At 38.8% G+C, this 14,886-nt stretch overlaps 1 non-coding gene across 1 annotated transcript; it reads left to right on the forward strand.

Moving 5' to 3' along the window:
• Positions 1–6,160: 6,160 nt before the first annotated feature.
• On the forward strand, positions 6,161–6,281 carry LOC148015917 (U5 spliceosomal RNA). Its single transcript, XR_015688274.1, has one exon. It is a non-coding gene; the product is annotated as a U5 spliceosomal RNA (small nuclear RNA).
• The last annotated feature ends 8,605 nt before the right edge of the window (positions 6,282–14,886 follow it).

A 14,886-nucleotide genomic window follows, 5' to 3' on the forward strand; every position in this document is an offset into this window, starting at 1 on the left:
AAACCCAAAGAGATGATATATCTTCTTTAAAGATTCAGTTAATAGAAGCTCAGTCAGAGGTCACTAAAATCTCAGAGGAGAAGGAGAGAATGTCCAAAGAAGCTCAAGAGTTTCAAACTCTTTTAGATGCAAAACTCTCAGCCTTACAAACTGCTCATGACACAGTGGAATCACAAGCTTCCCAAATCAAGCAGTTGCAAGATCAACTGGCAAAGTCACGGTCTGTTCCTCCAAGCCCTAATGTTCCCTTGATCCCTTCTTTCTCACAGCAGGACTTGGCAGTTCTTGAGAGACACGCTACCTTGTGTCCTCTCTTCCAAGATAAAGTGGAAAGATTGCAGTCCAGGATGGATCTGCTATGGTCTACATTTGAGCAATTCCAGGAATATGTTCCTCCGGACCATTCTTTCTTTGTCCACTATCAATTACAGAAATTGGCCTTCTACATGAAGCTTTCCACGATGGATCTTCCTCTTCCAGAGGATGGTTGGAGTGGGGCTTGGTCTCCTGAGTTGCTGACAGAGGTGGTCCGTATGGTGTTTGAAGATTCTGTCACGACCAATATCATGTTAATGTCATATATGTATCTCCGAGGAGACTTGTTGATTCCAGATGAAGTGGATATGGCCTGGTATATGGGAGACATGGTTTTACAAGCTGTTTTGTATGTCAACCATTTGGAGTTGCGAATAGATGACATGTTTCAGAGTTACTCCTCCAAAGCAGCTATTTGCCTTGATAATTCCTAGCATTCCATGATTGATTATGTGGTCCTGAATCAATGACAGAACACAGCCCCTACCTATGTACAGAGCACTAACCAACTGAGGGTGGATCTCTTAGCTTATCTTTTCAAAAATAATCCATTTGATTTTACTTTTTTTGATGCCTATCAGAGAAGATCTATCTTAGGTCCTTCTGTTCCTACCCTACTGTATTACCAACAAATGGCTCACCGTTATGATATATATATTTCCCTCTATCAAACCAATTCCACAACCATCTTACCCCTTCTTTTCCAATCTCAATCTTTTCCTCAAATTCCCATATTTACATACTGCTCTTTTCTCGAGGATAGAGTATTTTTCCCTTCTCCACCATGTCCTTCTCCATCCATTCATGTACCTTCTACCTTTCCTATTTATCAATTAACACCTTTCCTAAGTGATTCCCTAAAATTTTCAGCCACTCCTTCTTTAAATTATTCCTCCTTTTATGATTTTGCCTACCCATCTCTTCATCCACTTTTACTTATTCCACTTCCATCTCCTGCCACTTCTATCTCTCAACCCCCTCAATCAGTTAGTGAATATGACGGGTTTGATCATCGGATTTCCAGAAGAAGGGGATGGAGCTCCAATGATTCTCTTACAGGACCTCAGATAAACTGGCCAATAATTCCAGGAGATTGGACAATTGCTAGTCAAGCATACCAGAACTATCTTCATTTTGCTCATCAATATTCATAGTCTCTGGATCCTTCGGTGAGATTGACAGCTCATTTTGCTTGGTATCTAGCATACATGCATATGCATTCCCATAATGATCAAAAGGCCATTCCAAAACTTTGTATGAATGTCAATGTGAATATTGACTCCCACCAGTTGGATGTCTTGTATTTTCACGCCTTATGTCTCCCTAGCAGATACCTTGTTTTGCTCGAAAGGATGTGCTGCTTGCAGTTTTTTCAGAATCCTCCCAAGACATTTGTAGATGAATCCTTCTCCATGGATCGATTCTGAAACTACCAAGCTTTTAAAAGGGATCATCTTCATTGATGCCTTTGTAATGTATTTTGGAAGCTTCTTAATGATAGATCTCTTTTTGGAGGTGTCATTCAGATGGTTGTGTTAGTGTTAGTGTATGTGTTGTTTTAATTGTATGTGATGAGTTCGTGTTGGTTGCGAATATTTGTTCGAGTGTTAGTGTTAGTGTATGTGTTGTTTTAATTGTATGTGATGAGTTCGTGTTGGTTTGCGAATATTTGTTCGAGAGCTATTTTCAAAAGATTGTTGGTCTATGAAAAGCCTATGGTGGAAAGCTGAAGAGAACCTCTTATATCCTTTACAAATTTGTTTTGGTTTTTAAATGATTAATCAGATGAGTTAATGAATAATGAAGTTTTCCTTTAGTAGTTTTTTCTATCAGATATAGGTGATAAGTTGGGGTCGTGTTTTGGCAAGATTATTGAAGATCTGAAGGAAGATCCAAAATTGAGCTCTTTAGTAAACTTATATTCTTATTTTCCTTAGGTCGCGAGGACGCTTCCTTTCTAAGTGTGGGGATATGTTGAGAGTGGAAAAAGACTGAATTTTTGACTGATTTTTGTCGTTTTTGAGGTCTGAATGATTGACTTTTGGTGGATTTAAAGTGATGTATGGTTATTAATGGAAGTGTTTGAGAGTGTTTTGGATGATATTGATTATGATTTGAAAGTTCATGATGATTCTTAGTGGAGATATAAGGTTTTGTGATGTTCTGATAGGTTCTGATTGGTTCTGTATACCTTCTGTTTTGTTCCGATTGTCTTCTATATGAAGCATAGATTGATGATTGATGAAGATTGAGATCTTTTGGAAGCCTATTGAATAGTTTTTGATAGTTTGGAATGGTTTGAGTATAAGTTACGAAGTTTTGATGACCTTCTGTAACCTTCTGTAGATCTTTTGTAGAGCTTCTGTCTCTGTTCTGTAACTGTACTGTAGCTGTTCTGGTACTGTACTATGACTGTTCTGTAGACCTTCTGTAGGTGTTCTGTAGAATGTATGTGTGACTTTGGGAAAGTTTTCTAACCTTTGGAAAGGATGAATCTAAGTTCAAAAGAGCTAAAACAGGTGGAAGAAACAGCTGCTAAAGACTAAAGAGAAGACTAAGTGACAGTGACAGTAGTGAGCTGTGAAAAGACACTGTAGTGGCTCTGGTGACTCTTCATATCAGACATACCTCTTGGGAGGTGCATCCACGACCTAAGAAAGATTATTGAGGGTTATTATGAGAGCATTGTAGTGAGGATATGATGTACTATTGATGGAGAGAGAGACAGAGAGAGTCAGAGATAGTCAAATCTATCGAAACAATGTAATTGTATATGAGAGATTGAGAGAGAGAATTATGAAGATATTGAAGATGAATAATATGTGATGTATTTCCATTCAAAGATGGTGTATTCCTTTGTGTTCTTTGTTCTATTGATGGATTTTGTGAAGGTGTTGGAGAATATGGTTGATTCTATCAAATCCATGGGAGAAATCTTCTATGATGCTGCGTGAAGAATTGCTGTTTTCTTTGTTTTGATGATCAAAAGAATGAAATAAAAGCTTGTTGATGTTACAAGATAGATTTTCTTGTAAGAGAATTCCCTTTTCCTTGGTGTTCCTCTTGGGGCTCCACACACACACACACGAGAGAGAGAGAGAGAGAGAGAGAGAGAGAGAGAGAGAGAGAGAGAGAGAGAGAGAGAGAGAGAGAGAGAGAGAGAGAGAGAGAGAGAGAACTTGCTTTGGATTGGAGGAACAAGCAAAGGAGTTCATTATCTTATGCTACATTCATAGCAAAACTGAGTCGATGGTTAGATGAGGTTATTGAGATGCCATGGTGAGGATACTTTAAGAGGTGAGAGACTCCAAGGTGTCGAAGATTCAAGAGTGCATGATTACATATGCATAGATCTATCCAAGTCCAGAAAAGCATGGGCTTTGATGTACATTTTTTGTTATGTTGTTGGGACATGGCATATTCTTGAACATCGATTGCCCTTGCTATCCACAAGTAGAATAGATCGCACATTAGCAAGATGGGGATTCTTGTTAGGATATGTAGGTTGGTAGAAACCTTGTGAGACATACAATAAAAATGGCACATTTGGAAGCAACCAAATCATAAAAGGTTGTAGAATAGATTGATATATTGAAATTGTAGTTAGATTAGAAATTTTGTCTTCTTTCAAGCTGAAAAGAAAAGTAAAAAATACTAAAAATAGAAACACCCACTTCCCTAGTATAGTTAGACTCAATGTGGTTGAAATGAGTAGGCATGAGGCAAAAGATCCTACGTGTCATGAGATAGATGTACTTCAATACATATATGATTTTTGCTATAGTCTAGTTGGAATGGGTAATTTTTACATGATTATGAGCAATGGATGACATGATAATAGCATTGGAAGATAGTTATCGAGATGGTGGTCGAGTGACTGGCTAGTCAATGACATGATATAAGACATTATGTGGATAAATTTGGATTCAAAGATCACTATAAATTACTATTTGTTTATTGAATATTTTCTAATTTTGGCTAATTTAGTGGTAATTCGACACAACCAAGTGTGTTGGATAAGTATTGCAATAAACTAGCTAGGTTGGAGCATAACTAGCTAATCTATTATAAGCTAACCATGCTTTTTATGTGTGAATATATGTGTCCAAAATGATTTTGCAGCCAAAGAAGGTCAAGACCTACTATACTTGGAGTTTTGGAGGGAATTATGCACGAAGAATATGTGGTAATATTGCATTGGGTACTTGTAGTGTGATCATAGAGCTTGACTAGCTCATATCTTACCAACATTCCTTAGATTGTTTGGGGATTAAAAGAGCCATATTGATTGAGGAGTTGTGTGGCCATGATGTACGAGTTTCTAGACTAAATATTTACTGTTTTTTTTTTTTTTGGGCTGAATTGATTGAATCTTTATTGACAATAGCTAGACACCCTATCGAGGGCTTCTTAGACTAATTAGGGACCTAGTTTTGGACAAATAGTACATGGTTTGATTCTTTGGAATTCCAATTGTACTTGTATGGCATTGGGTAAGAAACTTTAAAATCTTTAACCCACAATTTGTACTAGAACTAGAATTGATTATGACACATTCATATCCTTGATTGCACATCATTGTAGTTTAGCAGTGTTCTCCAGGACCTTGCTTAGCACAGAAATTCGATCACTTGATGCTCATGGGTTTTTAATAGGAAAGAACTCAAAATTATGTAATCTTTTAATTGAAATATTTAGTGTTTCTATGAGTTTTGCTATTCCATACATCCACTAAGTCAGGGGCTATTAAGTTGGAGGCTACCTTGAGTCCTCAAGTCGCCACCCCAAGTATTGAATTTGTTGAATCACCCCGAGTCCTCCCTTTGCATGCCACTTAGAGCATACAAAGGGTGGACTTACAAGCGCAAGGACATTGTATGCTCCTATGTGCAATTTATGTATTTGTATGTCAGTACCTTGCAAGGCCTAGAGGGCTAGATTATGATTTTGTAAACCTTAAAATAGATTTAATAGAACAGGAGTTGGAAAATAGTAGGACAAAAGCAAGATATTCATGCAAAGAAAGAAAGAGCCTCAAAAGGGGATGCATTTTAACGATTTCTGAGCACAAAAATGTTGCTACAAATCCATAAAACATGCATGGGGGAGATGCTCACCCATGCATGGGGGGAGATTGTGCTCAATCTTGTGTTGTGCATGCTCTCTGTATTTTCTTCTCTCTTGCAATTAGGCGTTCTTTCAATTTTCTTGTTAATAACTAATAATTCTTAGTGTATGACGAAGGTCCTCAACACACAGGCATGCTCACACACATAGGTGTACACTCACAAACATAGGCACACACTCGTTGACATAGCACACTCCTGCACACAAACCTAGGCATGCATACATAGGCTGTGTGAGAAGGAAATTGAAAAAATTAAAATGTTACTTTCATAGCCTGAAAAGTTGTGCCCAGGCATTGCTGCTGACCAATAGCAGGTCTTACACGTGGTGAACTGGAAGTGAACCTCACTAGACAAGCATCTCACGGATGGCAGAGAAAGGTTTGTGGTTGTGAACCAGATTGCGCACTCCAGCACATGTGAACGAGTGGGTTGGATATGAAGTTTGCTAACCCCACCGTGGTGTGGTGGGAACAGGTCCGTAATAATCTTGTTTCTTACTCGAGTGGTTTTGCTGAGTTGAATGGGGTGGTGGATACCGGTTATTGGGTGGGAGATATAGCTAGAAAATCGCTCCGTGGCCAAATGTTCCGCCTTTTCCGCGCATGCATGGACGACGTTGCGCAGAGATCCCACATGCGCAAAGGGCCGCTGAAGCCCGCTAGAGAAGGAAAATGGTAGGGTATATGAGGGCTTCTCGTGAGCGTGGTCTGTTAGGAAGCTGCGTGTTGGGCACAGAGCGAACTATTCTTTCGCCTTTTACTAAAGAATACTGTGTGCCCGGCACAGACAAGCAGCATATCCCAATTTTTGGAGTGCCCCCTCACTAGTTCTGGGGGGGCGTTACAACGTCGAATGCTAAAGTAGTTGCTCTCCTTGGGACACCAGCAGCGCTCCCGCGCTCTCCTTGCAATTCTGCTTCTGTCCACGTCATTCAGGAAGCGGTGTGTAGTACCTGCGCAGGCGCGCCTGTTTCCGGCGGGGATTTACGGGGCTGACGTCCTCACAACACGCTCCGTGCCTTCCGATAGGACCGGACGCCAATTCTGCGCTCTCCGGCTGCTTGCGATTAACATCTCTTGACGCGCACGCGCCGACCAGCGCGCTTCCCTGAGGCTGTGCGATCGACGGTTGCCTACCCTTCGGATGGAGAGCCGAGCCGGGAAATGTGCTACCCTCTCTCGGCACGATGACCCCCTAGGGGTGTGACACACGATCCGATTCTCTAAGGCAAAGGCTATGCGAAAGGTGAAAGGGATACTCAGCAGACCCGGGGGCATGCCGCATAAAACGGAGTTCACCGGAGACTCCATATAAGCCCACGTGCCCGATATTTTTGCAAAATCAATCCCCTTTTTAAATGACCCATGGACTACAAGACTCGTTGAATCGGAAACACCTCGCCTACAAAGGCCTTTCTTCTAGCCACACCACCCTTGATTGTGGACAAGGGTTGAAGAAAGCCTTAGTTTGATAACCAAACCGTTGGTAATTGAGAAACTTCATAGGTGACGTAGCATGAAAAGCACGTGCATTAGAGAAAATGGCACCCAAACATGCCCGATCGTCGAAAATTCTCAAAGTAATGCGTGGCATACGATAGCAAGAATGTGCAACATACAAACTTTTAAGGTGACCCTAGTACCGTTATATTTGGTCAAAGTGGTAGAAAATTGAAGTTCCTTTTGGGGTATACTTCAACAAAGAAAATTATGGAATGTAAAGTTGAAGGCCCGTGAAGGAGGAGGAGGAGGAGGAGTTCGATCTCCATAGGCAATTCTACAATGAACCCCGGTAAACAAGGAAGGAAAAAAAGTTGAAAATAAGAGTAGGTTAAGTAATAGAACTTGGCCATTATGATGCGCAGCAAATGCCACCAACCTATCTTATAGTTACATTAAGTAGGACGTGAGAATTCGCTGTGGAAATCTCATGTAGGGGTTATTGCTTTTGACCACCAAGATAAATCCACGTAGGGGTTAAGCATACTCATTGATAGGAACGCAGAGACGTGAAGAGTGTTAAAACTAAAGCGTTCCTATGCTATTTTATGTTTTACTTGGCTTTGAGGATGTTATGAAAGAGACGTTTCTTAGCGTGCAATTCAAGGTACAAATGCGACTCCAACATGGACTGAAGGCCTGTGAAGGAGGAGGAGGAGTTCGTTCCCCATAGGCAATTCTACAATGAACCCCAGTAAACAAGGAAGGAGAAAAAGTTGAAAATAAGAGTAGGTTAAGTAATAGAACTTGACCATTACGATGCGCAACAAATGCCACCAACCTATCTTATAGTTACATTAAGTGGGACGTGAGAATTCGCCGTGGAAATCTCACGTAGGGGTTAGTGCTTTTGACCACCAAGATAAATCCATGGAGGGGTTAAGCATACTCATTGATAGGAACGCAGAGACGTGAAGAGTGTTAAAACTAAAGCGTTCCTACCCTATTTTATGTTCTACCTGGCTTTGAGGATGTTATGAAAGAGACGTTTCTTGGCATGCAATTCAAGGTACAAATGCGACTCCAACATATGGACTGAAGGCCTGTGAAGGAGGAGGAGGAGTTCGTTCCCCATAGGCAATTCTACAATGAACCCCAGTAAACAAGGAAGGAGAAAAAGCTGAAAATAAGAGTAGGTTAAGTAATAGAACTTGACCATTACGATGCGCAACAAATGCCACCAACCTATCTTATAGTTACATTAAGTGTGACGTGAGAATTTGCCGTGGAAATCTCATGTAGGGGTTAGTGCTTTTGACCACCAAGATAAATCCATGGAGGGGTTAAGCATACTCATTGATAGGAACGCAGAGACGTGAAGAGTGTTAAAACTAAAGCATTCCTACCCTATTTTATGTTCTACCTGGCTTTGAGGATGTTATGAAAGAGACGTTTCTTGGCATGCAATTCAAGGTACAAATGCGACTCCAACATGGACTAAAGGCCTGTGAAGGAGGAGGAGGAGTTCGTTCCCCATAGGCAATTCTACAATGAACCCCAGTAAACAAGGAAGGAGAAAAAGCTGAAAATAAGAGTAGGTTAAGTGATAGAACTTGACCATTACGATGCGCAACAAATGCCACCAACCTATCTTATAGTTACATTAAGTGGGACGTGAGAATTCACCGTGGAAATCTCATGTAGGGGTTAGTGCTTTTGACCACCAAGATAAATCCACGGAGGGGTTAAGCATACTCATTGATAGGAACGCAGAGACGTGAAGAGTGTTAAAACTAAAGCGTTCCTATGCTATTTTATGTTTTACCTGGCTTTGAGGATGTTATGAAAGAGACGTTTCTTGGCATGCAATTCAAGGTACAAATGCAACTCTGTAATGAAAGCAATCAACTATGGAATGAAATCTAACTGAAATTGAAAATTAACTAAGCTACAACAAAGAATTAACAAATCTATTGCACCAAGACATCCTCATCATGTATTAATGGTTGGGGATTCAAGAATACATGACGGCCATGGCTGAGTGCTTCATAGGCTAGAAGAAGCTAACTCCAAGAAAATGGTAAAGCCAAGATTATTGAATGATCAAAAGATGTCTTGCCTTTGGCCTCTAGTCCCTTTTATTCTAACCCTCTTCCAAACTTAAGGGCTGTTCACACATGTACACATAGGCTAAAGCTAAATTTACAAAGGCTGGAATTAATCCAAGGTGCAAATATTAATGTTGTATTTTTCCTTCATGACAAACCATCCCTTCCTGAAGATGGTTTTGTCCTCAAAACCAAGAAGTAATGGCCTAAATCCAAGTCAAGAATGGTAGTAATCATGCCCATTCATCTTCCAAATGATAAGAAAGCACTGTCCATGAAAAGAAGACCTTTTTGCATGCCAAACTGTGAGAAAACTGGCTGCTGTCCAAACAGGGCTGATTCACTAAAACTACCATAACTTTTGATATATTGGTCCAAATGAAGAGTATGAGGTGTAGAAACGAAGTATTCACTCCTAAGCATCACTCCATAACATCAGAATCAAATTTTGATGAAGTCAGGACAGTTTTATTGTCTGCAGAAATTTCATACAGCAAGCTGTCTCTACACAGTCACTGCATACTGCATCATATATCATCCTTGTAGGCAATACTCCAAATAAAGATATGAAGTACCCCCGGGATCAAAAGGAAATCCCTCAAAAATAATAGTCATAATCATGGGTACCTGTCCAAGAATCATGCATATCATCTATACCTCCCGGGTCAAATGGGAAACCATCCAAGAACTCATGATTGCCATCATGAATGCCTGGATCATAGGGAAACGATGCATTCAAATCATATGACATATCAGCACCATATTCAAAATCATATACATGAGAATCCGAAGAAACGCCATTAGGTAGTTGCAGTCCTTGATCAACTATGGGCTGATGTAGATCAACCATGGAATCATAAGAATCATGACCAAGGATGGGTTTATGTATCTCATCAACATGATTATCCCAAGGTAGCTCATCATCATATGGATATGCATTCTCATCCATTTCTGCAACTAACTCTCCTTGTGAACCATCATCACATATCTTTGCATCCTCATGTTCTTCCTTATCGATTAAACTCTCTTCTTCATTTTGATCTTCATCTTCTTCACTATCTTCATTCTGAAATTCCTGCTCTTGGTCTTCTATTTGATCATTCTCTTGTATATCTTCTTCATTGTCATCATCATCTTGAGTGTTGTCTTCTTCATCAGCTTCTTCATTTTTCTCTATGATGTTAACCTCTTCGGTTTGCATTGTATACATTCTTGCATTAGTATCCATAGGCTGACCATAATGAATTCCTGCATTACATGGTTCGTGCTGCCCATCGTCAACTAGATGTTGTTGGAAACAAGATACATGATATTCATTCCTATAAGATTGCTCTTGGAAGCATTCAGGACAACTACATTTAACACTGCAATGCTGCCCATAAACATAGGCATCCCCATAGGAATGATCATCAGCATGCTGTCCACAGTATTTTGGAGTAGGTTCCAAAGATGAAGCATGATCTTCATATGCATACGTCCCTCCAAAATATCCTTGCTACTGCCCAAATGCATCAAGCTGCTGGCCATGAGCATTTGTATGATTACTCTCATGATCAAATCTGCCATAGACAAAACCACCTTGTTGTTGGCCAAAACCATTTGGATAAGGATCACCTTGATCATCTTGGCATGAGGTATGGCATCCATATTGCCCAAAAGAACTTCTAAGACTTTTCCCATTTGAAGAAAAAAAAACATAAGATCCATAGTCGCTATATCCATGAACTGGAGCATCATGGGAAACACATCCATAAGCATTAGTGCCATTCTCTCTTTCATGAGATATACCATATGTATAAGCATCATGTTGAACATTTGACACTTCTGCAATGCTCCTATCAATGATGGATACGAGCTCTTTAACTTTCAACTTCATTTCCCTTACATCTCTGACCAAACTGTTCACTGTAACCATGCTGTTGTGATTATCCCTATGCACTGTTTTGGCCATATCTTGAAGAATACTCATTTAGTTGATTGGAGAAGAGCATTATTGATGGAATGACCTTCAATCCATAATGCTTGACATAGGTGAGCTGAGCTTGATAATCCGTCTAAAATCAGTCCAAGAGATCTTCAATATTCAAGGATAATCCCTTCCTTGATAAGCTTCAGCTTCATTAATCCCATGAAAGCTCCATGACTCCATGAATGCTCCAAATGAGGGTTGATGAAGACCAATTACCTTCTCTACTTGAAGTAGGTTGCAATAGGTAATAGAGAGGGCTTCAATGTGTCCAAGAGATCCCGAAATTTGAGAGGGAATGCAAAAATTTAATGGCATAAAAGCTTCATGCTGTACATTGAACACCTAGACCTCCATTGGCTTCAATCTCTTCAATGTCGGTCCAATGTTGATGGATTCTTGAGGGGAAATGGTTGAGGAAGCTTCAGAGATGCTTTGCCAAAGACTAGAACGAGGGTATGCATATGCTCCAATTGTACCTGATTATGCAGAAGTTCTAGTCTTCTTGAGCCTTCTCGGGTATCTTTGGCACGCTCTGCCCTTGGAGGTCGAAGTGTCTTGCCAACTACTGCAGGTACTCTCCCCCTCAAGAAGATAATAATTAATTAGGGAGATACTCTCCCCCTCCATTTGATCTCAAAACTTGACTTTCAAGCTTATTTTTGTTTCAACAATAGCCTTGAAAGTTTAAAGTGCTAAAAAACATCACTCTTTTTCTTCATGAAATACACCCACAACTTTGTTGAACAATCATCAATAAACGTGATAAAGTATTTGTTGCCACTAAGAGATATATTTTGCATAGGCACCAAAACATTTGTTTGCACAACATCAAGTATATTCTTGCTCACATCTCTATCATGGGAAAAAGGTTGTCTTGCTTACTTATCAAACTAACATGCTTCACACACTTTATGAAATTTTACAACTCTAAAAGCTAGCAACTTTGTAACCAATCCTTCAAATTGTATTAATTTCAACCTTTGCATATTTGCATGCCCAATATCTTTGTGCCATATTTAGTTGCATTCATAGCACGAATTTTAGCATCTAAAGAAAACATGCAATCAACTCTACTTCCTTCTGTGACCAACCTATACTTATCATTAAAATCTTCTACAAAACATCCTTTTGTATTAAACCAAACGTACAACCCTTGCTCTACTATATCTGACCAATAGATATTAAAATTCTTTATGATGGATGGCATATGTAATACATCTGAGAGACTCTTTGTTTGATAATCATACACGGACAATGAAACTTTTTTAATATGTGAAATTGGGTGGTACAAATCATCATCCAAGGACAATGAAACTTTTTTAATACATGATGACGGGAGCACACATGATTTTGTTTATGCAAAATTGGTCAAAGAATTGAATTTACATACTGTTTCAACTCATTATCACATTAAGACTGCATTCTTAGGTACTAGATACAATGGTACACAATAAGTTCATGACTTAGAAATTAAAATTGGCGATTATGTTGAGCGCATAAATTTTTTGGTTGTGCCTTTGTAATCTAGTGACATTATCTTCGGATTGCCTTGGCATCATAAATATAATCCTAATATAGATTATTCCATGCATTCAATGAAGATTCATTCTAATGGGAAACAAATCACATTACATGGTACGCGCACTTTTGATAATTTTCCATTACTTAGTCACACACAGGCTAAACGTGCATTAAGAAAAGATAGCAAATCATACTTAATATGGGTGAATGAAATTGAAGCTAAGGAAAATGAGATGCATCTTGGCACACACAATTTCTTTTACAATTTAAAGATTATTTTGCTGCTGACTTACCACCTACACGTCCTGAAGATCATAAAATAGACTTAATTCCAAGTTCACAACCACCATGTAAAGCACCTTATTGACATAATCAAATTGAACAGAAAGAAATTCAAACCCAAGTTGAAGAATTGTTAACCCGAGGACTCATTAGGCCCATTAGTTTTCCTTTTGGTGCACCTGTCCTATTAGTTAAAAAGAAAAATAACACTTATAGGATGTGCATTGATTATTGTGCCCTAAATAAGATCACTGTCAAGAATAGATATCCGATCCCTAGGGTAGACGACCTCATGGATAAACTACAAGGGGCCATAATATTTAGCAAGATAAATCTTACATCTGGATATCATCAAGTATGATTGGATACACCTGATATTTTCAAAACTGCATTTAGAACTCAATTTGGTCATTATGAATTCCTTGTTATGCGTTTTGGTTTAACTAATGCACCAGCCACATTTAATTGTATGATGAATCGCATATTTTTGAAGCATCAGCATTGTGTCATTGTTTTCTTTGATGACATATTGGTTTTCAGTAAGGATGGGAACGAGCATTATGAAAATTTATCCTTGGTTTTTAAATTATTGAAAGAGAATCAATTATATGCTAATCCTGAAAAGAGTGATTTTTTCCAAACCCACACAGAATACTTAGGACATATTGTTTCATCTGACGATATTAAAGTTGATCCTAAAAAGATAGAATCAATTTTGAATTGGCCGATACCTAAAAATGTGCATGACTTACGTTCTTTCTTAGGTCTTGCTAGCTTTTACAGAAAATTTGTGAGAAAATTTTCATTGCTTGAATTTCCTTTGACAAAATTATTAAAGAAAGGTATTGTGTATCATTGGTCTGATAATAAGCAAAATTCTTTTAATTTATTGAAACATGCCTTAACACATGCCCCTATATTGCAATTACCTGATTTTAATAGACATTTCCTTCTAGTAGTCACTGATGCTAGTGGATTTGAAATAGGAGCTGTCCTTATGCAAGATTCACATCCCATAGCTTTCTCTAGCTGCAAACTTAAACCATCTGAACTCAAGTATTCTATCTATGATAAGGAATTGCTAGATGTAGTACAAGCTTTACGTCAATGGAAACACTATTTAATGGGATCTGAATCTATGAAAACGCTCCTTTGTTAGAAGAAGAAATTGAAATCCTTGAATCCGAAACTATTCTAGACACTGACTTTATGACTACTAGAACTGGCCGTAGATATTCTAGATATTTGGTAAAGTTTAAAAAACATCATGTTGAAGAGGCCCAATGGATGCACGCCCACGACTAAGTGCTTACCCCTCACTGCTCACTCGTATTAAATTAAGGTTAGGATAGAGTTTCAACCTATTTATTTATTTTGTAGCAGAAGACTACTAGGTATTCACTTTTGTCGGTTTAATTTTATTATTTTCTAACAATTGTGAATGCTTTAGTTGATGTGTAGAGTAGGCGGCGGTGGCATTGGAAAGCACTGGGCGATAGCGTGTATTCAAATTACCTAGAAGAAATTATCATTTTTGATGGGCACACACCTTATCATTAAAGGTGTGGCGCTAATATTTATTTAGGAGCACTTATTTATTGAAGCGCTTGACAAATATTTATTATTTTGTATGGGCATGGGCGCACGGTTTAAATATTTTATTATTGGACATTGTATTTGGGCACAGCTCGATGCCCAACCGCTTTATTCTTTATTTGAACAAAAGCAAACACAAAAGATAAAGCACGCTTATTGTAAAATTGGGCTATTTTTGAGCTTTGAGATGAATAAATTTATATATACATGCCTTGTGAAGCGCTCACATAAGGCATAGGGGGAGATTGTACCCAATTTGTCTCTTTTCTTCATGTCATGCAAGTCTATCTTCTTGCTTTTTGAGCTTAAGTAGAGTTCTTTTGTTCTTGGGGACCTTCTGGCACTTGCTACGTACGCATCAAGCATCTGATTTGCATACCATCAACTCTCATAGCAGAGCAATTTGAAATTTTGCTCTACCCTACTTCTAGTGCCTTCACAAGCACTATCCAAGAGAAAGAGCGGGAGAATGTGAGAGCTTCTTACCTATTGCTTACTTTCTCAAATCCTTGCTTCTTCTCCTTCAT

This window comes from Lygodium microphyllum, chromosome 23, assembly GCF_053477565.2.
Source record: "Lygodium microphyllum isolate KBCC chromosome 23, Lygodium_microphyllum_v1.1.10, whole genome shotgun sequence".
Lineage (NCBI taxonomy): Eukaryota > Viridiplantae > Streptophyta > Polypodiopsida > Schizaeales > Lygodiaceae > Lygodium > Lygodium microphyllum.